The following is a 26730-nucleotide window of genomic DNA, read 5'->3' as shown; positions in this document are numbered from 1 at the left end:
AAGGCTGTAGACTACTGAGTTTCCCTATTGAAATAATTGCTTTGTAGATATCTTTCACTGGACATCATAAATTGAATCCTTCATTGGGACTAATTTCTTTCTTTCCCTTTGTATAGTACTAACTGATTCCCATAGATATCAAATGTTTGTCACTAGGATGCAACTTATGAGCATACCAGTGCACTTTTATCCGCCTTGCCACAAATTGACTGGCTTAGCAATGCCAGTTAAATTGTTGTTGTAACTATGTAACTTTTGTATTACATAATACAATACGAGCTGGAAAAGTTGTGGTAACCATTAAGTTTAATATTTGCAACACCTAATGAATACATACAAATTAGGTGTGTCCCAAACAACTCTATGGTAGTAAGAGGAAGATCATGAAAAATCCAAAATCCAAGAGGTTTGCACTCATTTTGCTTATAAAGGTCTTAATGTTTTTGTTTTACTCTTAGGAACCACTAACAAGAAATCCTTGATAATGTATTACAATTACGGTCTGTGCAGGACTCCTGGATGGCTCAATGGGTTAAACATCTGCCTTTGGCTCAGGTTATGATCCCAGGGTCCTGGGATCAAACCCTGTGTCAGTCTCCTTGCTCAGTGGGAGCCTGCTTCTCCCTCTCCTCTGTCATCTCCCCAGCTTCTGTGCTCTCTCTCTCAGTCAAATAAAGAAAGTTAAAAAAAAAAAACTTTAAGAAAACAATTATGGTTTGTGCAAGAAGGACAGTTTAAGTGTCTGATCACAGATGTTTACCCCCTCCCAAAAGTCTTTGACCTGCCAATCTAAAGATTGCTGATAAAACAAATATATAGATGTTAAGTTAAAACAATTGATATGTACATCTCTTTTTTGAGACTACCTGTTTTAAGTAAGTTTTGATTAACCAGTCCACTTCACGTTTCTATCTCATTGGGATAGAAGGCTTTTATGATGTTGCCCAGATCTGCTGAAGACTTTTGGTACACTGACAAAGTTCATCTTAGATTCCTGACTTAGTCATCCTTTGTCCCTTTGCGACTCGATTCTTCATCTGTGTCAGTTTCCCTAGTGATAATTTGTGCTAAAATTACCATGCCCGTGTGTATCCCTACCTCAGGTCAGCTAAAACAGACTTAAGCCCTGATGAGGATTGTGTCTCTGAAGATAAAGCAGTTGGAAATGGAGGCCCATGTGAAGCTATGACTTGGCATAAAGTAGCGCTTAATAAATGTTGGTTGAGATAAATGTCTTTGCACATCCCAGTGGGCAGTGATTCCACTCATAATTTATTTTCCTTTGGAAATATGACTGTTTCTGTAACTTTTTTTCTAAGTCTTACATTGTTTTATGAATGAGGTTTTTCTCTTTTTTTTGCATCCTGTTATAAATTAAACAAATGTTGGCAAAGTCCAAACATTACCTCTACATATGAATTGTCATAATGATTTATATATCATTTATAAGTAAGTCTCATATTGATTTTATCATCCTAATCATAAATCCAGGAACTGAATGGATATTCTACTTAAGAAGAACACTAGACAATATTAAAAGAACATATTCAAGTCACAAGTAACCAGCCTGACTTTAGGGAATTCATTTAATCTAAAAGTGTTGGTAACCTTGTATTATAGATAATGCATTTTGTAAGTTTCAACACACTAGAGTGGCATAGAATTATGGTGGATATTACACAGTTGCTTTGGGTAGGATAACTGTTTTGATTCTTTTAAAAACTTTATGTATCCTCCTGAAACTAATGTTTAAATAACTCCATAATAACCTTCTATAGGAAAATGCTTATCTTTACTTTTTTTAATTATAGTTTAACTTGGAAGAGAATGCAGTTCTTGTTCAACCATAGACTAGCAGAGGGGCAATTGTTCTTTTTCAACTGTATATTCTTAAAGAAGAGGGCTTCTTCCCTAGAACTATTTTTAATAATTCATAATTTCATTGTGAACTAGAATACTGAATCAAGAATCATGGGACTTGGTTTCTATTTCTGACACTGTAACTAATTTGGTATTCTTTCAGGACAGGCAGTTAGCCTCTTTTGAGTGTAGTATTGCCAGCTGTAAATTGATATAAAAATGGCTTCTAGGATAGACTGTCTGCCAAGTTACTTTGATTAAGGAAAATATGATTTTTTAAAAAAATATATGAGTAAGAAAAAGAAGGTACCCTCTACTTTAAGTAAATGACAAGATGCATGAATCTCATGCACTGTGATTGTAGCAAAAAGGTCTGTCAGGTATAGCTAGAACTATATTAATTATTAATTGCCATTTCCCTTCAGAGAAAACACTTAGAATAAACCTTTTAATTTCTTTTAAGGATATTTCAAACCAACAAAATGTAAAAAGGTATTATTACTTTTCTCCTTTTTCACTCGAACAACATTTGCAAAGACCAGACTCCTTGAGGGATAGTGTGAGAATCACATGCTTGACCACATACTGTTCCAGCAAAGCTTGGCTGATGGTGTCTAGCCTTTGTTGAAATTGGTCAGTTATAATTAAGGATGGAGGTCATCTAAGTCAATTTCCAACCTGAGGTTCCCTCAGTTTGAAAATGTAATATGCCTTCACTATTCTTGCTTCGGATGTCTTTTCCTTGCCTAGATATAGCATTAAAATTACCCACAGATTGGGACTCTTCTGTGCAATGAAAACAAAGTTAGACTTCTCTGGAAAGGAAGATTTAATAAATTAGATGTGCTGGTAATTTCCATCAATATTACTTACATCTTGACTCTTGCAATTGCTAAATCTTTTTAAAAGGAGACGGTATTTACAGTCCCCACAACAAAAATTGCTAACGTAAGCCTAAATAATTTATCTAACATGTCTGTTATTTCCAATTTCTAACAACTCAGAAAGTACTGCTCTTGTCAGCCCTCAGTCTGCTGGAAGTAACCCCAGGAGAGTTCCAGAAGCATCCTTGCAGAGCAGAGCAGAACAAAGGCAGAATGTTTCCTTTCTTTCCTTAGCCGTTTGTAGTTATCAGACTCTGGGAAACTGAAGTCACCAAGTTGTATGTTAGAGTTGAAAAGATTCTTAAATTAGTTCTGGGTCTCTAGAGGGCACGTCAAGGACTTAATGTTATCAGTATATGTTTATTATCAGGGGATCATCTCAAGTTTAGTACTGTATATTTTGAAGAACAATAAGAAGGAATCATTTTCTTCTGAGAGGAGAAAATGCTAACATTAACCCACTGTCTACAAAAAGGGGAAAGGAAGGAGGGAAAAGGAAATGACTAGAAGAGAAGAGTGGAGGACAGTTTGCTGACTAAAATAAAATACAAGTTCAGAGTTCTGGAGAAATAAAGGGGATTTATTCCTCTTCAACTTTCTTCAGACTGCACTGCCTACTTGATATGTCCATCCTTCCTTGTACAATCTAATAGTATTGACGATAATTTACTCTCTGATGGAATCCCTATGTTTGCATTTGATATGTATCAAAATCCATAAAGATCCCCTCTCTAAAAATAGCAAGAATGGTGCTCTGCAGAGTTTCTGGTGAACCCAGAAAAGACATCAGGAACATTTTTTTCCCAAGTTGGTAAAAAAGAATCATAAATTTTTCTTTCCTAGGGTGAACTACAGGTATTTTGATTCAAATGTCATCCAAATGGTCTTTCAAGTACAGGTACACTTTTTCCTGCAAGTAGGCTAGAATGGACCGATAGAAGCCATGCTATTTACTTCCTTATTTAACTTGAGAGAAACAATGGTGATAGACTATTCCAGAAAATCTTGGCTAGAATATTATAGTATTTTTGACATGTCAAATTAACTTTACATCTGTTATAAGATGGGTTGGAACTCTCAGGATATTGTTTCTTCTCTGGTAAACCTAGGACATTAATTCATATTTAACTCATACACTCACACACGGGCACTCATTCACATACACACACTACACACACATTTCCAAAATGCAATTCTTTTCTTCTAAAAAAAATAGTGGCCAATAATCAAAACAATTAGCATGAAACAGAAGACTTGGTGGTTCAGATCTGTTGTTATAAGCAATTATTTCCAGGAAAAAGGGACTTGGGGAAAAAATGGGAGAGGTAAAAAAAATAAAATATTCTTAAGTAAATGTGGAGAATGTCTGCATTCCAAACCTCAGAAATATGTGACAAACGTGTAGTGAGTTCTAATTCTCCCAAAGACCTAGTCAGAACTCCATTATCAGAAAAAATACAAAAGAGAGAATGAGGAAGGTTTTGATTGCCTCTACAAATCCAGCTCATTTACCCCATTTCAAACTGAAAGTAAAAAGTATGAGTAATAGAGTCCAATTTTCCTATATCATAGCTAAATTATTATTTGGTTGTAAATTAACTTATTTTTAATTTAACTCTTTTTGGTTACTTAGAATTCTAACAGTAAATTCTTCATTGAACAGTGGTGCAAGTAGTTAATAGTGGTCTAATATCATTAAATGGAGTTTTATCTCATTTTGTAGCCATCCTTACTAGACAGTTTAGTGTATGTCCTGACTCTGTGTCTCACTAAGATCTATCCTATTGGAAGAAATTATGCAAAGTGAAATAAGCCAGACAGAGAAAGAGAAATACTGCCTAGTATAACTTACATGTGGAATTGAAAAAAAAAAAAAAGAAAAATTTAAAATTCAAACTCAAAGAAACAGTAGAAAAATCGTTACTAAGAGATACGGGATAGGGAAAATAGAAAAAGTTGGTAAAAGGGTACAAAATTTTAGTTGTAAGATAAATAAGGTCTGAGAATCTAACATATAACATGTTATCAGTTGATAACACCATGTTGTATAACTGAAATTTGCTAAGAGAGTAGAACTAAAATGTTCTCACCAAAAATAAATAAATAAACAAGACGTAACTATGTAAGGCAATGGCTGTGTTAATTAACTCAATGGTTGGGGGAAGGGGAGTCTTTTCACAATGTGTACATATATCAAATTATCCATTTTACACATTAAATATCTTACAATTTTATTCATCAATTATACCTCTAAAGCTGAAAAAAAGAAAAAAAAATAGTGTTCAAGATAAGTACTTTGTTCTGTGGTCACTTCTTGCGCCATCTGTTAAAAAATGAGCTGTACACCATTTTGTCAGTAAAATGATTATTTTTTTTAAACAGTTATCTTTTATATCCTTTTGATAAAAGCACAAGACCTTGGATTTTTGTCCAAAACAAAAATTAAAACATCAAACAATTGCCTTTATTTATGTGAGATCTCATAATTCTTTTTGGTTGCAAATAAGCATTCTTAATTTTTTGTTAGCATCTAACAAACAGATAGAAAAATGAAAATAAACTTCTAGTACTACTTAAGAGACCCTGTGCCTGTTTTCTTTTTAATAGAAATGGAGCCATAGTTCATACCTTGTTTAAAGCAAGTTTCAGATAAAAAGCCCTCCAAAATGGAAGAGCCCCAGGCAGGAAGTTGATGTCTCAGTAAACACCTGTTTAATTACAGTTAGACACATCTAAAGATTTCATAATTGTGGTCAAAGTAAATAAGAATACTTTCTTTCGGTATTTTCTTCATTCTTTCCTGCTCTCACACTATTCCCTTTCAGTTCTCCCTTATTTTCTTTCTTTCTTTTTTTCTTTTTAAAATCTTTTCTCCCCTCTCTACCTTTCTTCAGATAATGGCTATTATGGCTCAAAGACTGACATAGCACTTTACATCACCTGTATGCTTTAGAACTGGAATTTGGGGACACCATTTATTTCCTATTAAAAATGTCCTGGTATCTCACAAAGAGGTGGTTTTTCAAAGAAACCTGGCTATGGACTGATCTGATTTTGTTTTTCAATGTTTGTATTTTATTTGGGAATATTACACTTACTAGCACTGTTCAGATTATTGCCCATCCACACTGAGTTTATTTTCAAGTCTAATTAAAGAAACTTGGAGTATACTCAGAGAAGATTTTGAAAAAAATACCTGGTTTTGCTCCATGGGACTGTATCACATTGGACCGACCTCTGACTGTGGGGAGGTACTGAACAATTCTAGTATTGGTTTGAGATTTTATGATTTTCTGATAAACTACAGATGTTAATTACTGAAATAAATTATATAACTCAGAATGATTATGTAGCAATTGGGTTAAAACTTAATGTGCCCAAGGGTACTTGGGTGGTGCAGTCAGTTAAGGGTCCAACTGTTGGTTTCAGCTCTGTCATGAGCTCATGGGGAGGCCCACAAGGGCCTCTCTGCTTATTGTTTATTGCAGAGTCTTCTTGTCTCTCTTCCTCCTCCACGTGTCCCTCCACACTGACCCTACCCCTTCGTGGCACATGTGACTGTGCATGCTTTCTCTCTAAAACAAATAAATAAATCTTAACAACAACAACAACAACAACAACAAAATACAAAACTGGGGCAACTGGGTGGCTCAGTGGGTTATACCTCTGCCTTTGGCTCAGGTCCTGATCTCAGGGTCTTGGGATTGAGCCCCGCCTCAGGCTCTCTGCTCAGTAGGGAGCAGGCTTCCCCCTCTCTCTCTGCCTGCCTCTCTGCCTCCTTGTGATCTCTCTCTCTCTCTGTCAAATAAATAATAAATAAAATCTTTAAAACAAACAAACAAGCTAACTTACATTACCATAGCTATAATCCTTAGAACCAAAGGGTGGGGTGAACTGAGAACTATCTCAGGTTGCATGACAGTTTCTTATACATCAGACTGTATGAAAATATAATAAATTTTTACTAGACTGTAAAGAAGTATATTTGCAAGTTAAATGACCCTGACCACAAGATGGCCTCAGACTTTGACCAAATTACTAACAAATAGAATCATTCAGTGTTAGTAAAAGAGCAACCATTCAAGGTATTTTCAATGGGGAGGAATTAATGTAAGGAATTGGAGATTCATACAATCTTTGCAAAGAAAGGAGGAGTAGAGGTCAAGGAAAACTACCATGAGTACTCAAGGGTCCAGAAAACTAAATAATTTACAGAAAACCACTGCCTATGATATCACATGCCTGAAGTGCTGAAAATTGATGATACTTTCATATTAGGTGCAGTTTTCCTAAGTTGAACAGAAGAGGAAAAAAAAATCACAGGAAAATGGAGCTAAGTTTTTGCCACATTTATTCCCTCGAGTTCAGGTTATAGATAAACATCACAGAAAAGATTGAATACAATTTGCTTTATATTCTAATGAGGTTTTCATTCATTAAAGAGATTGGGATTAAATGTCATCAACATAAGCATGATGGATATAGAATGTCCAAGTTTAAGATACATCTAATGGTGGTTTCTAGGGCAAATTTAGAAAATCATCTTCATCAGGAGACTGCAAGAAGGTTGTGCTGTAGGCTTCAGTAGCCATCAGAGAGATCAGCCGCATTAAGCTGGAAGCAAAGCAGTCTCTAGAATGGGGCTAAATGTTTGGAGTTGAAGGGATTTGAATGGAGGTCCCTATTTAGCCTGCTGCAAGATGCAGACGAACATGCTAGCAGAAAAATAGAGGAAAGCTAAAACTTCCAAATGCTACCAAAAAAATCAGAGACTCTTATGTCCACAATTTTCCCTGATCCCCTTCAGTTAAGTAATTAATGAATTTCCCTATTCAACAAATATTTACAATGTCTACTATTTGTCAGTAGCGAGGAAGACAGAATAAAATCTCAGTAGAGCTTATAGTCTAGAAAATCATTAAAAAAAATCAGTTTGACATTGCCCCTTCTCTTGTCTCTCTGATCTGCCAACATCTGGGCAAAGTGAGGAAAGCTGAGAAAAACCATAGACATAGATTTAAAAACAGGACACATTTTCATTCTGAGGGACATAAAGTGTCATATTGAGTCAATTAGGAGTCACAGTTATAAACAGGAAATTCTGCCCAACCGAAAAGACATTTCTAAATATTGTTCCCATCTCTCTTTTTTCGTTTTTATGGCATTTAGTTCACTTTATGTCCTTTTATGACTTTTTTTATGGCATTAAAACTACAGAAGCTTTTTCAGCACATTACAATATTCAAAAACAGCCCTCATAGAGTATCAAATTTTCAGAGTTGGTTATAACTTAACGTGTATTCAGTTAAACCCTCAAATTATCTCTTTTCATGAAAAAGAAAAGCTGTTCCTACTATAAGTTGTCTTGTCTGTGGTGTCTTAAACTGTAAAAATCAATACTAAAGGGAGCCTTTATATGTCTGGTTTATTCATGGGCACTATAGTTATATAACTTGGGAAAATGTTTTTTCAGACACTATTTCTGGCTTTTTTTCTTCTTTTTTATCTTAGCTTTATAAATGGCTGGGGGCTCTAATATTATAAATCATTTGAACAGTTTTAATGGGACACTTCATGTTTAGAAGATGGAGCAGCACCTGAGAGACTGTGGAATCTTCTTCCCAGGAGAGGCAGTCACACTATTTGGTAGAGCTAGTATCCCGAGTGAGTCAGAACTCAGAAAACCAGAGACCAGCCCAAGGGACCTGAATTTTGAGGAATGTAACTACTCTGTTGCATTCGTTTTAAATTCAGCTGCAGTCTTAGAACAAAATGAAAATTTGGGTAGGAGTAACATTTTACAGGGAGTTCTGGTATTGTTCAAAGTGACTTTATATCAAACTGAGTTGGTTCATTTACTAGCCATGTAGCAGGAGGGGCTCCTGTGGTAGTCCAAGTGTCAGGGTCCAGAGTTGTGCACACAGTAGGGCACAAAGAGAAGGCTGCTTCCCAGGTGTTAACACTTATAATCTCAACATACACTTGCACTTTTGTGCTCAAGGGTGGTAGGGAAGCATCACAGTTTCCCACTCTCTAGGGCCATGGAGTTTTCCCAGTGTAGACTGATGAATCCCAATGATATTCCCTTTGTAAGTCATCAGAAAAATCTTACCTCAATAAAGAAGGAACACCAATTTCTTACGAATTTAGCAGTAAAGGGATTGAACTCATTAAAATTGATTTAGAAAACATTTTTTTAAATGTGATGTGTTCCATTTCTGAGCATAGTGGTGGTTGTCAATTCATTGCTAATATGTATTAATTGTAACAAAATTATTGAATTGATGAAAGGAATATCTAGATAAGTAGCATTTTGGCAGGATTAAAGAATTTTCCTGTTAATTTACATGCTGCAGGAGAGGATTAAACAGACAATTTATATTTTTTTCTTTAAATTTAATCTTGAAATCATGGTTGCAGAAACAAAGACGTATTGAAAAAGAGAAGTGACCAGTTTTCTTCTGCTTATTTTCATATCCAGATGCCGACATTTCACTTAAAAATAGCCTTCTATAAAATAACTAATAAATAATTAAGTAGAAATTATGGTTTGCATATTCTTTTAAAATAATAATGCTGATATTAACTCTTTTTAAAATTTTAATTATTTTTAAAATTTATTTTCAGTGTTCCAGAATTCATCATTTATCCACCACACCCAGTGCTTCATGAATACATGTCCTCCTTAATAACAATCACCAGGCTCACCCAACCTCCCATCCCCCTGCCCTCCAAAACCCTCAGTTTGTTTCTCAGAGTCCACAGTTTCTCATGGTTCATCTCCCCCTCCAATTTCCTCCAACTCCCTTCTCCTCTCCACCTTCCCATGTCCTCCGTGTTATTCTCTATGCTCCACAAATAAATGAAACCATATGATAACTGACTCTCTCTACTTGACTTATTTCACTCAGCATAATCTCTTCCAGTCCCGTCCATGTTGATACAAAAGTTGGGTATTCATCCTTTCTGATGGAGGCATAATACTTCAATGTATTATATAGATCATATCTTCTTTATCCATTCATCTGTTGAAGGGCATCTTTGTTCTTTCCACAGTTTGGCGACTGTGGCCATTGCTGCTATGACCATTGCGGTACAGATGGCCCTTCTTTTCACTACATCTGTATCTTTGGGGTAAATACCCAGTAGTGCAATTGCAGGGTCATAGGGAAGCTCTATTTTTAATTTCTTAAGGAGTCTCCACACTGTTTTCCAAAGGGCCTGCACCAACTTGCATCCCACCAACAATGTAAGAGGGTTCCCCTTTCTCCACATCCTCTCCAACACGTGTTGTTTCCTGTCTTGGTAATTTTGGCCATTCTAACTGGTGTAAGGTGGTATCTCAATGTGGTTTTGATTTGAATGATGGCTAATGATGATGAACATTTTTTTCATGTGTCTCTTTGCCATTTGTATGTCTTCTGATATTAACTCTTAAATCTGATGGCTAATGATGATGAACATTTTTTTCATGTGTCTCTTTGCCATTTGTATGTCTTCTGATATTAACTCTTAAATCTGAATATCATGTGATCCTTCAAAGAGAAGAGATATAAGATTGAAAAAGAATAACAGTAAGAGTGACGGGAAACAACAAATAGTAAATACAAAAAATAAAAAAGATGGAAAGATAGAAATATATATTATGATAAATTTAGGTAATTCTTTTTTTTTTAAATTTAATTTAGGTAATTCTTAAAAAGCAATTCTTCAATCACAGTTTAAACTTTCTTCCTGCATTTACCCAAATGAAATTAAGTAGGAAATCTTTAGTGACCTGTAGCACTTAGCATATATTTGGTGTTCTCAACCCATCATCTTTGCCTGTCCTCTCTACCATGTGTTTGTGTGTATACACATGCGTGCATACCTATGTGTGTACATGTGTGTTTGTGTGTCTGTTGGTAGAGAATGCTTCAATATCAATATCCATTTTTTTTTTTTTTTGCCTGTGTTAAACTCTGCCCATTCCCCAGTTATACCTCTCACCTAATCACACTAATAAAGACAACTGAGTATCATTTGTAGGCTTGGCTCCCTCCCAATATCTAAGATCAGTCCTGGATTTAGATAAGAAGAGAATCTCTTGTTCAACCTCCTGATGTTGGGGTCGATTCCACGTTAAAACACGTTAACCCCCTGGGCCTACTTAGCCATAGTGACTCCATGTTGCCTAGGTAGACATTTTGTTGTCTAGAAAAGTTCCTGCTTTCGGTTCCAGGTAACTGTTACTAAAACTCAACACCTAAAACAAGGTAACTGTTACTAAAACACACACCTAAAACAAGGCCAATTCCAGGTAACTATTACTAAAACACATACCTAAAACAAGGCCATTGGTAACCGTTACTAAAACACACAAATAGGAGACATCCAATCAGCCAAAGCCACATATGCAGATGTCTGCGATTGTGCCCTATAAAAAACTAGCCTGTAAGACCAAGGGGCGTCGCTCTCTTCGGAGGCGGCCCTGGTTGGTTAGTCTGACTTCTAATGCTTGGCATAGAATAAAGCTTTACATAACTTTCACTTTGTCTCTGCCTCATTTCCCTGGCTGGTCAGCCTAACTTCTAATGCTTGGCATAGAATAAGGCTTTGTGTAACTTTGTCTCAGTCTCGTTCCTTTGATAACGGACCCAACACTGAGACTCATAGTCAAATTACTCTGGTCACTAGTTATATGATGATTGTCAGGTAATTATAATGGTGAGTTTATTTCATTTTCTATATCTTGTGCCCATCTTTGGCTTCTCCCCTAATTTCCTGTGGCTTAATCTTGGTTTAGTAGCCCCCAAGTACATTTAGAGATACCCTTCTGAGCATGGTTCACATGCCCATGAAACCAGCCCGGGAAGCATTCTTGATTTAAACAACCTCTACCTGCTTCTCCTCCAGTCCTTCACTTCACCAAATGGCAAACTTACCCATCCAACAGTTTAAACTAAAGACTTTTGTGTCATTCTTTTTTTTTTTTTTTTAAGATTTTTATTTATTTATTTGACACAGAGAGAGATCACAAGGAGGCAGAGAGGCAGGCAGAGGGAGAGGGGGAAGCAGGCTCCCTGCTGAGCAGAGAGCCCAATGCAGGGCTTGTTCCCAGGACCCTGAGATCATGACCTGAACCGAAGGCAGAGGCTTAACCCGCTGAGCCACCAGGTGCCCCTTTTTGTGTCATTCTTGAAATCTTTCTTTTCCTCATACTTATGGGGCTCACAATCTACGGACAGTCCCAGTTTACATTTGTGTCTCCAACAAAAATTATAGGAGTCTTCATTTTCAAGGTGTTCTGACTTGGGTAAAAAATTATATGTTCACTCAATTCCAGCTCTATGGGATATTCCATATGACACATCAAAAGTCCTATTGGCACTACCTTCAAAATGTATCCAATACCTACCTGTTCACTTCTCCCCATTTCCAACACTCCATCATAGTCTGTGTATTATTCTCTCTTAGTTGTATCCTAGAAACAGCCTTCAATCTGGTCTTCCTGCTTTCATAATTGCTCCATTATAGTCTATTCTCCATACAGAACCAAACTTACATCACTTCCTTGCTACAACATTCCAGTAGCATCTTATCTGAGAATAAATCAGGCCCTAAAAGAAAAGGCCAGAGGTGACCTTGTTTCTGCTTTTCTTTTCATACTATGTGTTAACCCTCCTCTTATGCATTTCCCACCCCCAGCTTTAGTAGAACTCTTGCTCTCTTGTGAACACATTGAATTCAACTCTCACGTTTGCAGTTTTAATCCTCTCTGACTAGAGCACTCTCCCGAGCTCTTTGCTGAAATACAGCCTTGTTTTCATTCAGGTACTTCTCCACTCAAAAATCAACTCTTTGAGAGACTTTCCTGGCCACTATTTTTCATTTTTAAAAAAAAAATTTATTTATTTATTTGTCAGAGAGAGAGAGACAGTGAGAGAGGGAACACAAGCAGGGGGAGTGGGAGAGGGAGAAGCAGGCTTCCCGCTGAGCAGGGAGCCTGATGAGGGGCTCAATTCCAGGATCCCGGGATCATGACCTGAGCCGAAGGCAGATCTCCAATGACTGAGCCAACTAGGTGCCCCCTGGCCACTATTTTTGAAAGTAACTGTCCTGATTCAGTTTAGTAAACAGAAATAACTATAGGTATTTCAGTCAGAAAGGAGTTTAACCTGAAAATTAAGAGCTTGCTAAATCATTAAAAGGAAAGAAAATGAAGACTCCACCCCTGGCTTTGGGTCATGCCTCTGCAGGTTCAGGAAATGGCTGATGCCAACATTACTTTCACAGCTGCTGCCACATCAACCTCACACCTAAGCAGATATTAGGTAGTGGACTCTGATGGCCAGTAGTGCACACGTTCACATCTGCTGACGCCTGCAATCAGTTGCTACCAGTGCAGGAAAATGGCCTCTCCATCCCTGAACCTTCCATATCTTATGCAAGGGAACCCCTCTGGTAAAACTTGAACCGCAGTTAGTGAGCTAGCTCAAAGGGAGTCCGGGAAATGCATTCCTTATTCTTCAAATCTAGCATAACTAGAGGACAAAGAACGGACAGGACTGGAGGCAGAGTACCAAGAGACTCTATTTGGCACATGCTCCCCTGGGCCCTGTCACACTCTCTTCTTGCCTTGCTTTATTTTTCTCCAGAGCCCTTATCACTACCTGAAATATTTATTTGTTTGCATGTTATTCTCTGTCTTTTCTAATAGACTCTAAAGTCCAAGATGGGGACTAGAAAGATGTCTGATGGCTCAGAGAACAGACAGTGCTTGGGAAATATGGGCTGTACGTATAAATGAATAAAGAAATCAATCAATACATATCTGCTTTGGATCGATAGTCATATTCAAAATGTGAAAATAAATAGCATGTTCCATGTTGTATAGGAACTATTATCAGAGGATGATTCCATTGGATAGGAAAAGGGGAAGCCATTAAAAGTTAAATTGGTAAATTGAGGAGAAACTCAATTTTAGGTTGACAATATTTTGTGGGGAATGAAAACAATCAATTAATCATACTTTTGTAACTGGAACTGGAAATCATATCTACTTCTTTTAGAGAAAAGAAACTCTCTGAACTTGGAAATATTCATAACTTTCCATTACTTTTTCTACCTCTCACTGCTCTCCAGGGGGGCTTGATCTAGTTTATGGGACTGTGAAAATCCTGTGTATGCTGACCTAGCATTTTTTCTTTCACTCACAGGATCTGCCCACTGTCAGGCCAAATGTTAGAAGTCAGCAGGGCCAAGCTCTGACCCTGCAGGGAGGAGCGTGCAACTGTCTGACTGTTGTGACCATGCCTGCGAAGTTCAGTTCAAGTCACAGAAAATTATTTTGACTTCAGGGATGGAACTATGTTCTTCAATAACAAAGCAGGCGTTTTACACTTAGTTATCCATCGTGTCTATTGCAGCAGTCTCCAAACTTATATACACATAGGAATCACCTAAGAACTTTCAAGTATACTGAGGCCTGGGTCACCTCTGGAGATGCTGATGTAATTGCTTCGCAGTGCAGGCTAGAGAATTGGGATGTTTAAGAGCTCCCAGGTGATTGTAATAATCAACCAAGGTTGCATGCCATTGCTTTATGGAAAGGAGTGTCTTCAAAACCCAACTGAACAGATTGAAATTGATAGGAAATTACTATCTATCTTATGTTATGGGTTCAATTGTGTCCTCCACAAAGATATGTTGAAGTCCCAACTCCTGGTACCTATATAGGTGACCTTATTTGGAACTAGAGTCTTTGCACATGTAACCAAGTTAGGATGAGACCACGAGGGTGGGTAATCCAGCATGACTGGTGTCTGTAAGAGAAGAGGCGCAGAAAGGTGATTGCCATGTGAACGCAGAAGCAGGTACTGGAGTTATACTGTCACAAGCCAGGCAATGCCTGGGGCTCTGGAAAAGTGAGTGAGGCAAGGAAGGATCTTGCCTTAGTACCTTTGGAGGGAGGTCTCTGGGTGGATGTCTAGCCTCCAGAACTGTGAAAAAAACAGTTGTTTTCTATTGTTTTAAGCTACCCAATTTGGGCACTTTGTTATGAAAGCCCTAAGAAATTAATACAAGTTATTTGAAAGCACTTTACCAAAGCACTTTTGAAGACTATCACACACTTAGAGATCTCATAATTCCAAGTACAGCCTTGAAGAAGGCTGTTGGATGTTGCTAAGCTCTTCATTAACCAGAACCCTTTTGTCATCTACAGTCTGCTGTAGTTATTCCTCTGAGACTGAACTTGCAGAATCCCCTGGGGTCTCACTAATTATCATACTGCATCCCTTGCAAGAAAAATGGACACTTAGAAAAGGACTCAATTAATAATCCATACTCAAATATATACTAATTGCCTTTTCCCAAATCCATCAAAACTATTAAATTCCTAATAACAGTGACCCCCATAAATCTAAGTAGTTACTTTGTATTGATATATGTACTCAGATATCACTTCTATAAAATAAATCTGCCCCCCTTAGAATTTATACTATCTAGGCACATGGTTATATATGTGTCTTCCTCCTACCTACTGGGTGAATTGGACCCAAGCATCCATATGATCTAATGATAACTTGCTTAGATTACCCTATGAAATATTTTGCATGATGAGACATAGAAAGAGAATTTGAATGTATTAAATTGCCTTGAGATAATATGAACTAAAGAAATAAGGACAGGAGAGAGACCATAAAAAAACCTCCATTTCTGAATTTGGCTTCCTTTATTCTAGTTCTAGACTATCTGTAACTTTTGATAGACTCTTTTAAGATAGTATAAGCCTCCATTTGAGACCAAAGACCCAAATTAGAATATTGTATGTGTGGCAAGTCATTTACTTAAATGTAATCTACTACTCAAGTTTATGCATATGCAAGGTCAGTGCCCTTGAAGATTTCAAAAAGGATATTAACTAGCTGTAGTATACCTGAGAAAATATCTTCCTATTTCCAAAGTACATTACAGAAATCTCATGACCAAATCAAAAGTGGAATGTTGGGCCATGGGTACAATTCCAGCCACAGTGATATCTTATTGGTTTATTCTTTATTTTAAATTGGACATTTGTAATTAAAAAATATGGATTTTTGTCTTCTATTAAAAAATTAGGTCTGAGGACAATATGCTAACATTCTTATGGAAGAACAGTTTTCTGGATTAGAATAGAGGCTACCTGTTTTGCACAGTGCTTGTATTTCCCAGTTTTCTATAGTTTGTCTGAGTGTCAGTTTCCTTTTGCAATTGGTTTTGCACTATTTGTTTTATAATACAGAGGCCTGAGCTCATGTGTATCTTAGGAGTGTGGCTATGAATGTTCCAGAAACAAAAAGAAGACAGATATTTTTTGTTGTTGTTAGAGTTAAGAATATTTTTATATAATTAATATGAAGACGAAGTATGCTTTATTTTTACTGTACTCTTACTTTTTAATTACATTAAAGTGTAATTTACAAAAGAATTAGGAAAGCTTGAGAAGGATTGGTGTTAATACTTGCTTATTTTTTATTTTTTAAAAGATTTTATTTATTTGTTAGAGAAAGTGAGAGAGAGAGAGCACATAAGTGGGGGTAGTGACAGGCAAAGGAAAAAGCAGGCTCCCTGCTGAGTGAGAAGCCCCCAAACAGGACTCGATTCCAAGAACCTGGGAGCGTGACTTGAGCAGCACACAGACACTTAGCTGACTGAGCCACCCAGGCATTCCGAATACTTCTTTAAATGTATGGTTGAATTTACCAGTGAAATTATCTTGTCCTGGACTTTTCTTTGTTGGGAGATTTTTGTTTACTGATTCAGTCTCCTTATTTGTTTTTGGTCTGTTCAGATTTTCTAATTTTTTCATGGTTCAATCTTGGTAAATTGTGCATTTTTAGAAATGTATCTCTTGTTTGCAGGCAATTTTCTAAAACAGTGTTTTCCAGGGGCTGGAGTCAGTTCACAGGCCACTGCAGGGTCCCTAGCTGGAACTGAGATCTATTGGCTTAAAACCCTATGCACCTGTCCTCCTGGACCCCCTGGCATGTGGTACTGCATCCATTCCCTCCCACAAAGCCACTTTTGTCCATGGATGGATGCCAAATATTTTTTGCTGAGGGAAGAAAAAAACAAGGAATGTCTCACACTCTCATGATGCTGAAATCACTTCCTGGAGCTGTACTGAAATCATCCATTCATTTATTTTTTTTAAGATTTTATTTATTTGTTTGACAGAGAGAGAGAGCACAAGCAGGTAGAGTGGCAGGCAGAGGGAGAAGCAGAGAGCCTGATGCAGAACTCAATCCCAGGACCCTGAGGTCATGACATGAGCTGAAGCAGACCCTTCAAGACACTTCAGACCCTGACTGAACCACTCAGGCGTCCCTGAAATCATCCATTCCTTAAAGTTTAGCTTAATCTTGACTATTTACTCACCTGGTCATTGTGACCATTACAATGGATACTTGATACTAGATGAATTCTAGTTTCTCAATTATTTTTTGTATTGATTCTTATCATATTGTTTATTAGGAAATCAACCATTTCCTCTAAATTTAAAAATTTTTGCTAGTTACACTCCTAAACTTGTATTATTTCATTCTGTCTCAACTTTTGTGTAATAAACTTATCATATTAATGAGATTTTACTATTTTACTTATTACCTATTTATTTTCCTATTTAATTAAATTCAGTTTGATAGACATTCATAAACACTTACCTCTCTGATTTAGGTTGAATTTTTTTTCTAAATTATTATTTAAGATACATAAATATATTTTTTTCTCTCTTGATCTCATTATCAAAGACATCACAGGTTGCACATTTTTACTAGGTGTAGATTGTTCTGTCTCAATAATTGTACTTTTTTTTTCACTTCTCCTTACATAATTTGTAAACTATACTTTGACTTCTTTCCTGGTCTAAGGGTAATCTTAGCAACATATTTATGAAGTTCTTAGTAGTTATGCCATAATTTTAAAAGTATTTATTTCTAATCCTTAAGGATCCTGAACTAATAATATGTTTATCTATCATCTATCTATCTATCCATCTATCATCTCTTTATGCATCTATGTGTTCAGGTACTTAATAAAATTGTGTACATATTGAATAAACTTATTTATATGCCTACTCAATCAAGTCAATTCATGGGATTATCTATTTGTATTTGTCTATCCTCAGTTTTTTTTTTTTTTACACTAAATCAAACAAGGCTCCTTTTGTTGTGCTTTCATAAGCTTCTCCTTGTATTCATAATCATTTTGCCTTATGTATTTAGCAGGCAAGTTTTAGTGTGTATAAGTTTCTGACTACTATAATTTCATACATTGTGTCTTTTGTGGCTAATTCTGTTTTTTTTTTTTTCTTTTAGTATTTTTCTTTTATAGCTTAAATTTTACTCGACCTCAGATTGACACCCCCTAGTTCCTTTTTGCATGTTCATTTGTCTGATTCTTTTGGCCCATCACTTTATTTTCAACCTCTCTCTAACAGTTTGTCTTTAGAGTTTTTTGAACACAGCATGTTGCTGGGGTTTATTTTTAGTCATCCCTGTAAACAGCATATTTTTGTTCAGACTCATTATGTTTACCATGATGGTGAATATACTTCTTTTTCTTCCAACTTACTTGTGGTTAGTTTTAATTTTATGTATATTTTTTCTTTTTCCCTTTTCTTGTTTTCCAAATGTGAGCAAGTTTCTATTTATTTCATTTTCTTTCCTTGTTAATTTGGAAACTTAATTGTATGGTTCCATTCTATAAATGCTTATAATTCTTTTTCCTATTATAATCAAAAATATATTTTAAATACTATTATTTGGCAACAAGATAACATGATTTTCATCCAAAAAGATGCACCACTAATCCATTACTTATCCTGTCTTTTTGTTTTAGATTATTAATTCCCTTTAAAGAATATCTCTCCTCTTTAGAAGGAGCTATTTGTATTTATTGTCACATTCTTCAAACAATTTTATCCACTTATACTTAATTTCATAAATATTACCACTGGAAATATTGTTTGTCCTAAATGTATTTCTTTTGCCTTAATGAGTAAATGCATCTCAAGTTAATACATATCTTTTTAAAATTAACATATAATGTATTATTTGTTTCAGGTGTACAGGTCTGTGATTCATCAGTCTTACACAATTCACAGCACTCACCATAGCACATACCTTCCCCAACTTCCATAACCCAAATACAGCTCTTGATTCTAATCTTCGTTCACAAATTGGTAGACATGGGGCGCCCAGTTGGCTCAGTTGGTAGAATATGCAACTCTTGTTCTCAGGGTTGTGAGTTTGAAACCCATGTACCATGTGGAGCCTATTTTAAAAAAAGAAGGAAAGAGAGAAAGAAAGAAAGAAAGAAAGAAAGAAAGAAAGAAAGAAAGAAAGAAAGAAAGAAAGAAATTGGTAGATCTTATTTTTACTAACTTCTAGTGTCCAGTGCTAGAGATGAGAAAGTAGGAATTGTTTTTTTAATTTATAGTAACTTCATTTTTTTGGCCTGCAACTTTGCAATTCCTTCTAAACCCTTCTAAATGCTCAGGCATTTAATCATCTATGCAGAAATATGCATCTTTTCCTACCAGTTCTGAATGAAATTGAGTGAGAACTACAATCTGTTTTCTTTCTTCATTTCAAGGGAAAAAAAAAGTTTAGTTACTTTTTTCTCCTCTGTTGATTCCTTTTCATTTTCCTGGAACTTTTTATGTTATGCTTTCTGGATCTTACATCCTAATCACTTACCTTTTCCATCATGATTTTTATCTCTTTATATTTTTCCACAATGCTTTGAAGGAAGACTTGAATTTTGTCGTCTGAATTATTTATCCTGGTCTCAAGAGTGACCAGAATCTTCAAATTGTCTACTAAATTGTTTGGTTGGAAAATTGTGCTATATTTTATATTTCCAAAATGTCTCTTTTGGGCTGAATCTCCGTAAGTGCTCTTACTATTTTTGTCAAGTTATTATCTCTTTCTAGCAGCTCTAGTTTCTTGGCTTGGATTCTTTTTCTTTTGTTTGATAATGCTCTCGTTGGCTTCTGGGTCCCTTTAAACAGGCTATTATGTTTTTCTGTTGGCTCATTGTTGTCAAATCTGAAGGAGAACCCTGAGTGACAGCAGTTTTACATAATGACATAGTATCTTATCTTTGGCCTGAAAATGTAGAAGGTTTTCATCTTGAGGATGCCTGATTCCATCCTTGTCTCCCTCACTCAGGGGTAGGGAGGGCTTGGGAAATTTATTTGGTTTCTTTTCTTTTCTTTTTTTTTTTTTTTAATCAAAAATATCTATGGCGCCTGGGTGGCTCAGTGAATTAAGCATGTGCTTTTGGCTCAGGTCATGATACCAGGCTCCTGGAATGGAACTCTGTGTTTGCCTCCCTTGACTGCTTCTCTCTCTCTCTCTGCCTCTCTCTCTCCCTGCTTGTGCTCTCTCTCTCTCTCTCTCTCAAATAAATAAATAAAATCTTAAAAAAAAAAAAATCAGTCATTCTGATGCTCCAAGGGATCCATTGGATTTCTTTTTCTTTTTCTTTTTCTTTTTTTTTCCATTGGCTTTCTATAGGCAAAACTTTTCTCAGGATCTGTCACTTCCTGCTTTCTATTTCTTACTCAGGAGACCCTGATCCTGGTCTAGAAACTGGCCTAGGCCAGGAGTGAAAAACCTCTGCCCACTTGTCTCTGTCACCCTCTCTACAAATCTGAACCTGCATTCACACCTAGCTTCCCGTAGTCACTAGCATCTAGCCTAGAAGAAGCAAGCAGGTTAGAGCTGAGATGGAGAGAAAAGAGCCCTATTCATGTCACTGTGCTCAGAAATCTTCTCCCTACACTCAGCCATGTCTGAAGCAACACAGTGAGCAGCTAACTATTCTATCTATCTATCTATCAATCATCTATCTATCATCTATCTATCTATCCTATCTATCATCTATTTATATTTGAAACACAGGAATAGGTTGAGAGAAAACCATTTCTTTTTCTCAGCTTAGAAGGAATAAAAACAATACTAATCCTCATATAGCAATTAATATTTTTCAGACTTTATTCTAAGAGCCTTGCCCATCTTTGATGTATTCTTAATAAAAAACCCTGAGAAGCAGCATCTATCAACATCCTCAGATTAATAATGAAGAAATAGAGGTTAAGTTTAGAGGTTAAGAGGTTTAGAGGTTAAGAAATAGAGGTTAAGCCCAAGGTCACATATGTGAGGGGGACATGGGTGCCAAAGCAGGATTCAAATGTTGGAAATCTGACTTCAGAACTCACACCACTCTTAGCCACTACTCTATTATACTGCTGCCAATGAGTATGTCCTTACACAAGGAAAGGGAACTGATCCTAAACATCTTTTGTAAAGTGATAGGTCTTTTTTGCTAAACTGAGTTGTGATTGAAGAAAAAAGAAGAATCAAGTAAGATTTAATATTCCATGTAGAGTGTTATGGCAGAACCAGCCCTTGGCAACATTAGGAAACGTTAGGATTTGTTTATGTTCAGTATTTTCCCAATTTCCTGAGATCCTACTTCATCATTCTGGGATATGGATGACAGGAATCCACCCATTTTGGACCTCTAGGCCAGCAGTTGATAAACTATGGTCTATTGGCCATTTCTTTCCACTTTCTGTTTTTGTAAATAAAATTTTATAGGAACACAGACATACCCATTCACTTATTTTTTATCTCTGGCTGCTTCTGCATTACACAGTCAGAAATGAGTAAGTTGCAGTAGAGACCAAACAGCCTGCAAAGTCTAAAATATTTACTATCTGATATTTACAGAGAAAGTTTGATGAAACACTCTGGGTTAATATATTCTTTTTAAAAATTATTCTGGGGATTTTATCTTCCTAGCATTGCAGTTCACTTAATGTGAGTCTTATTTTCCTGGACTTTTGTTCTCTGTCTTGCAATGACAGAGCTAGCTATCTAAAACTACAAACTAAAGCGCACACACACACACACACACACACACACACACGTACATATATTTATATATATGTTGGTTTTTATGAATCCAGTCTTGGAAGATTGTGTATTTCTAGAAATGTATCATTCATACATATATATATATATATATATATATATATATATTATATATATATTCACATATATATTCACATATATATATCATTCATATATATATATACACACACATACATATATATGAATATTGAATATTCATACGAACATATGAATATTCATACATATATGAATATTGATGATGGCTTTTATTGGTTCCTTTTGAAATTTTTTATGAATCCAGTCTTGGAAGATGGTGTATTTCTAGAAATGTATCCTTTCCTTCTATGTTGTTCAGTTTCTTGGTATATAATTATTTATAGTATTGCCTTACGATCCTTTGTATTTTTGTGTTGTCAGCTGTAACTTTTATTTCTAATTTTATTTCTATGAGATTTCTCTCTTTTTCTTCATGAGTCTTTAGGTTTGTCAATTTTGTTTATCCATTCAAGAACCAGCTTTTAGCTTCATTTATCTTTTCCATTGTTTTTAGTCTCTATTTTATTTATTTTCACTCTGGTTTTAATTATTCCCTTTCTTCTATTAACTTGGGGAAACATTTGTTCTCCTTTTTCTAGTTTCTTTTAGTATAAAGTTAGAATATTTATTTGATTTTTTTTTGTTTCTTGAAGTAGGCCTATTCGTACAAACCTACCAATTAGAGCTACTTTTGCTGCATCCCGAAGATTTTGGATTACTGAATTTCCATTTTCATTTGTTTCAAGGTATTTTTTAAAATTTCCCCTTTGATTTCTTAGTTGGCTCAGAGGTTTTTCAGTATTAAGTCGTTTAATCTCCACACATTTGTGATTTGCCCAGTTCTCTTTGGAAATAATTTCTATTTTCATATTACTGTGGTCAGAAAAGATGTTTGATATGATTTCAATCTTCTTTAAATTGTCTTGTATTGAGGCCTAACATGTGATCTATACTAGAGAATATTTCATGTACACCTAAGAAGAATGTGTATTTTGCTGTTATTGTTTTGGATGGAATATTTTGGAGAAAAACTGAAAAACTGATGTTTCCTTGTTGATTTTCTGTCTGGATGATCTGTCCATTGATGGAGGTGAGGTATTAAAGGTCTGCACTATTATTGTAGTGCTGTATTATTGTATTGCTGTCAGTTTCTTCCTTTCTGTCTGTGAATATTTGCTTTATGATTTAGGTGATCCCATTTTGGGTGCATAGATGTTTATAAATGTTATATTATCTCATTAGATTGACCCCTTTATTATTATATAATGCCTTTCTTTTTCTTATTATAGTCTATCTTTTAAAATCCTATTTTATCTGGTAGCTATATCAACTTTCTCTTCATTTCCATTTGCATAGAGTATCTTTATCTATACTTTAACTCTCAGTCTGTTCATATTCTCATATCTGAAATTAATCTCTTGAGACAACATATAGATAAATCTTGTGTTTTTATCTATTCAGCTACTCTACGGCTTTTGATTGGAGAATTTAATCCATTTTAATTTACATTTAAAGTAATTATTGATAGGTATCTGCATATTGTCTTTTCGTCCATTGTTTTATACCTGTTTTTGCAATTCTTCTCTGTTTTTTTCTCTTCTCTTGCTCTATTCCCTTGTGATCTAATGACTTTCTTTAATGTTATGTTTATATTCCATTCTCCTTATCTTTTGTGTAGCTACTACAGGATTTTGCTTTGTGATTACCATGAGGTTCATATATAATAACCTCTCTATATAACAGTCTATTTTAAATTGATAGCAACTTAAATTTGAATGCATTCTAAAACCTCTAAATTTTTACTTTTGCTCCACCACATTTTATGTTTCTGATTTTGTATTTTAAATCATTTTTATTTTGCATGTCCCTTAAATAATTATTGTAGTTATAATTAATTTCCTACTTTTGTCTTTGAAACCTTACACTAGATGTATAAGTAATTAATCCACTACGTTTACTATATATTTGCCTTTGGCAGTGAGATTTTTACTTTCATATCTTTTCTTATTACTAATAACTCTCTTTTTTTTAATTTTCTGCTTAAAGAAGTCCCTCTAATATTTCTTGTAAGGTTGAATTAGTGGTGATGAACTCGTTTTTGCTTATCCGCAACTTTTATCTGTTTTTCAATTCTGAATGATAGCCTTGCTGGGTACTTCATTCTTGAAATTTTCTTTCCTTTCAGCACTTCAAGCATATCATGCCATTCCCTTCTGGCCTATGACATTTTTGCTGAAAGATTGATTGATACTCTTATGTGGGTTCCCTTATGAGGATACATAAAAAGTAATTTTTCTCTTGCTGCTTTTAAGAATCTCTTTTACTTTAATTTTGACATTTTAATTACAGTGTATTTTGATGTGGATCTCATTTGGTTCATCTTACTTGGACACTCTATGGGATTCCTGGACCTGGTTTTATGTGTCTTTCCACAGGTTAGGGAAGTTTTCAGTCATTTTTTTCTTCAAATAAGTTTTGTGCCGCTTTCTCTCTCTTTTCCTTCTGGTAGCCCTATAATGTGAATGTTATTCCTCTTGATAACATTGTCCTATAGGTCTCATTAGCTATCTACATGTTTTAATTTTTTTTTTCCATTTGCTCCTCTGTTTGGATAGATTTCACTGTCCTATCATCCATGTCACTGATCCATCCTTCTGCTTTATCTAGTCTACTGTTGAACACTCCTAGTTTATTTTTCAGTTCAGTTATCGTATTCTTCAGTTTTGTCTGGTATACACACACACAGTTTGGTGTATGTTGAAGTTCTCAGTATATTTATCCATCCTTCTTCCAAGTTTAGTGGGCATTTTTATAACCATTACTTTGAACTCTTTAGCAGATAGATTACTTATCTCTATTTCATTGAGGTCTTTTTCTGAAGTTTTGTTTTGTTCTTTCTTTTGGAACATAGTCTTCTGTTTCCTTATTTTGCTTGACTCTCTGTGTTTATTTCTGAGTATTATGTGAAACAGATCCCTCTACCAGTCTTGGAGGAGTAGGCTTGTGTAGGTGAAGAAACTTATTTTTCAACTTTGCCCTAGTTCTTGATTGACTTTGTGATTGTCCAAGTAGACTTCTTTATTCTTGACAATTCCCAATTGTGTTTCTAAGGGAGTGATGTTAATACCTAGTTTCAGGGTGATTGGAAACCAGTTACTCAAGCAACAGTTTTTATATACATAAATATATATAATCCTGTGGGACTGAAGCAAACTCCACACTGAACTCAGAGCTGGACATGGGGTTCCATCCTCCAACTGTAAGATTGTGATCTTAGCCAAAACCAAGACTCTGATATTTAACCAACTGAGCTACCAAAGGTGCCCCAGTCCATGACTTTCTAAAACATTATTTTAGCAAGTACAAACTTTGTAAAATGGAGACTCTGTATCATATTAATTCAGCAATACACCAGAAAAAAATTTTTTTATGACTTTCTGTGTAAGGAGCTTGTATGTGAAAAATTGTAGCCTCCAGTTAGAATATTAACTTGGGTAAAATATCCTGTTAGAATATTAACTTGGGTAAAATGAATCAGTATATTGTTTTGTAGAATGGTCCTTGTAATGCCAGGAATACAGAAGTAATAGAAATAGGAAGATAAATTTATCACATTCTGCTATACTAGGAGAGAGCTAACACCCCATTTTCCTTCCTATTTATCTTCTGAAACATTTAGACAGTCTATAGCTAAAATATATCTGCTGTCCTCTTCTAGGGCTTTTGAAGCAATTTACAAAAAGAGGTAGTTGCTCTTGATATTTGAGGTGGCTCACTAAATAAATGACAGTCCCTTTTTCCTAGCACCTGAATTTGGAAGCAAATGACATAGGGGTCAAAAATACCAGAATACTAGCTTCGTTACTGAGAAGTTGTGTGGACAATATAGCCCAGATTTACAGACAAGTGTTTTGCTACTGTTGCTCCAACACATTAAATTTATCCCCTCAAACTATAGGATTGAGCTTACCACATGGCTGAGAGCAAATAAAAAACTAACCTCTCTGAAGACAATTAGGCTCCTTAAAGAAGGCCAGATTCGGGGCCACCAAATAGAATATAGTATAAATGGTATTTCCACGGAGTTGCGAAAACAGAACTCCCGTCCTCAGTAAAACATTCTCTTAACCTCCTTTGGGAAAGCATGAAATTTCAGGCAAAGAATGAGGACTAGAACAAAGAGGCTGGAGTGTTATTGTAGTGGAGCTCCTTCCATATGGAAACATCAGTACAGGGAGGATTAGAGTTGCTTCTTAAAGGTTTCATTTATTCTAGCAACATTTTCTCACACTACCATTAATGGGGAGATATAAAATGACTTATTACTTACTCCTGAAATTAATCTGATCTTAGGGGTTTTTTTTTTTTAATGTTTAAAAATTTATTTGTCAGAGAGAGAGAGAGAGAGAACAGGCAGGCAGAGTGGCAGGCAGAGACAAGGGGAGAAGCAGGCTCCCTGTGGAGCAAGGAGCCCAATGCAAGACTCGAAACCAGGATGCTGGGATCATGACCTGAGCCAAAGGCAGCCACTTAACCAGCTGAGCCACCCAGGTGTCCCTGATCTTGGTTTTAACATCATTCACTCAATTCAAGAAGAAAGAAGATGAGCAAAGATATTTGTAAAAAGAAAAAAAGGATATGTTAATATTACCCAGCAAATGTTAAGCGAGTCTCAAAAAATGTGCCCACCATTGTAGTGTACTAGCTTCCAAGGATGCTATAGAATCAGACATTACCTTTATTTTCAAAAAAGTTATAATTCAGTAATTTAGATAATAGTAACAAACATAAAACAGTAGTAAGCTATGCAACACAGAATATTAGCTATCATTGAGTATGACAAACTAAATGCACCATAGAGATTGAGGACAGCAGGACATATAATAGAATGCCATGTACTGGGAAGCAAGAAGCCAGGATCCCTGTTTTAATAAAATCTGAGAAATTCTCAGCAAAGTCCTACTTAATCTCTTTAGGTTTCAACTTCCTATTCTATAAGATGAGGT

The sequence above is a fragment of the Mustela nivalis genome, assembly GCF_964662115.1.
Source record: "Mustela nivalis genome assembly, chromosome: 4".
NCBI classification, from domain to species: Eukaryota; Metazoa; Chordata; class Mammalia; order Carnivora; family Mustelidae; genus Mustela; species Mustela nivalis.
This window is presented reverse-complemented; position numbering follows the sequence as displayed.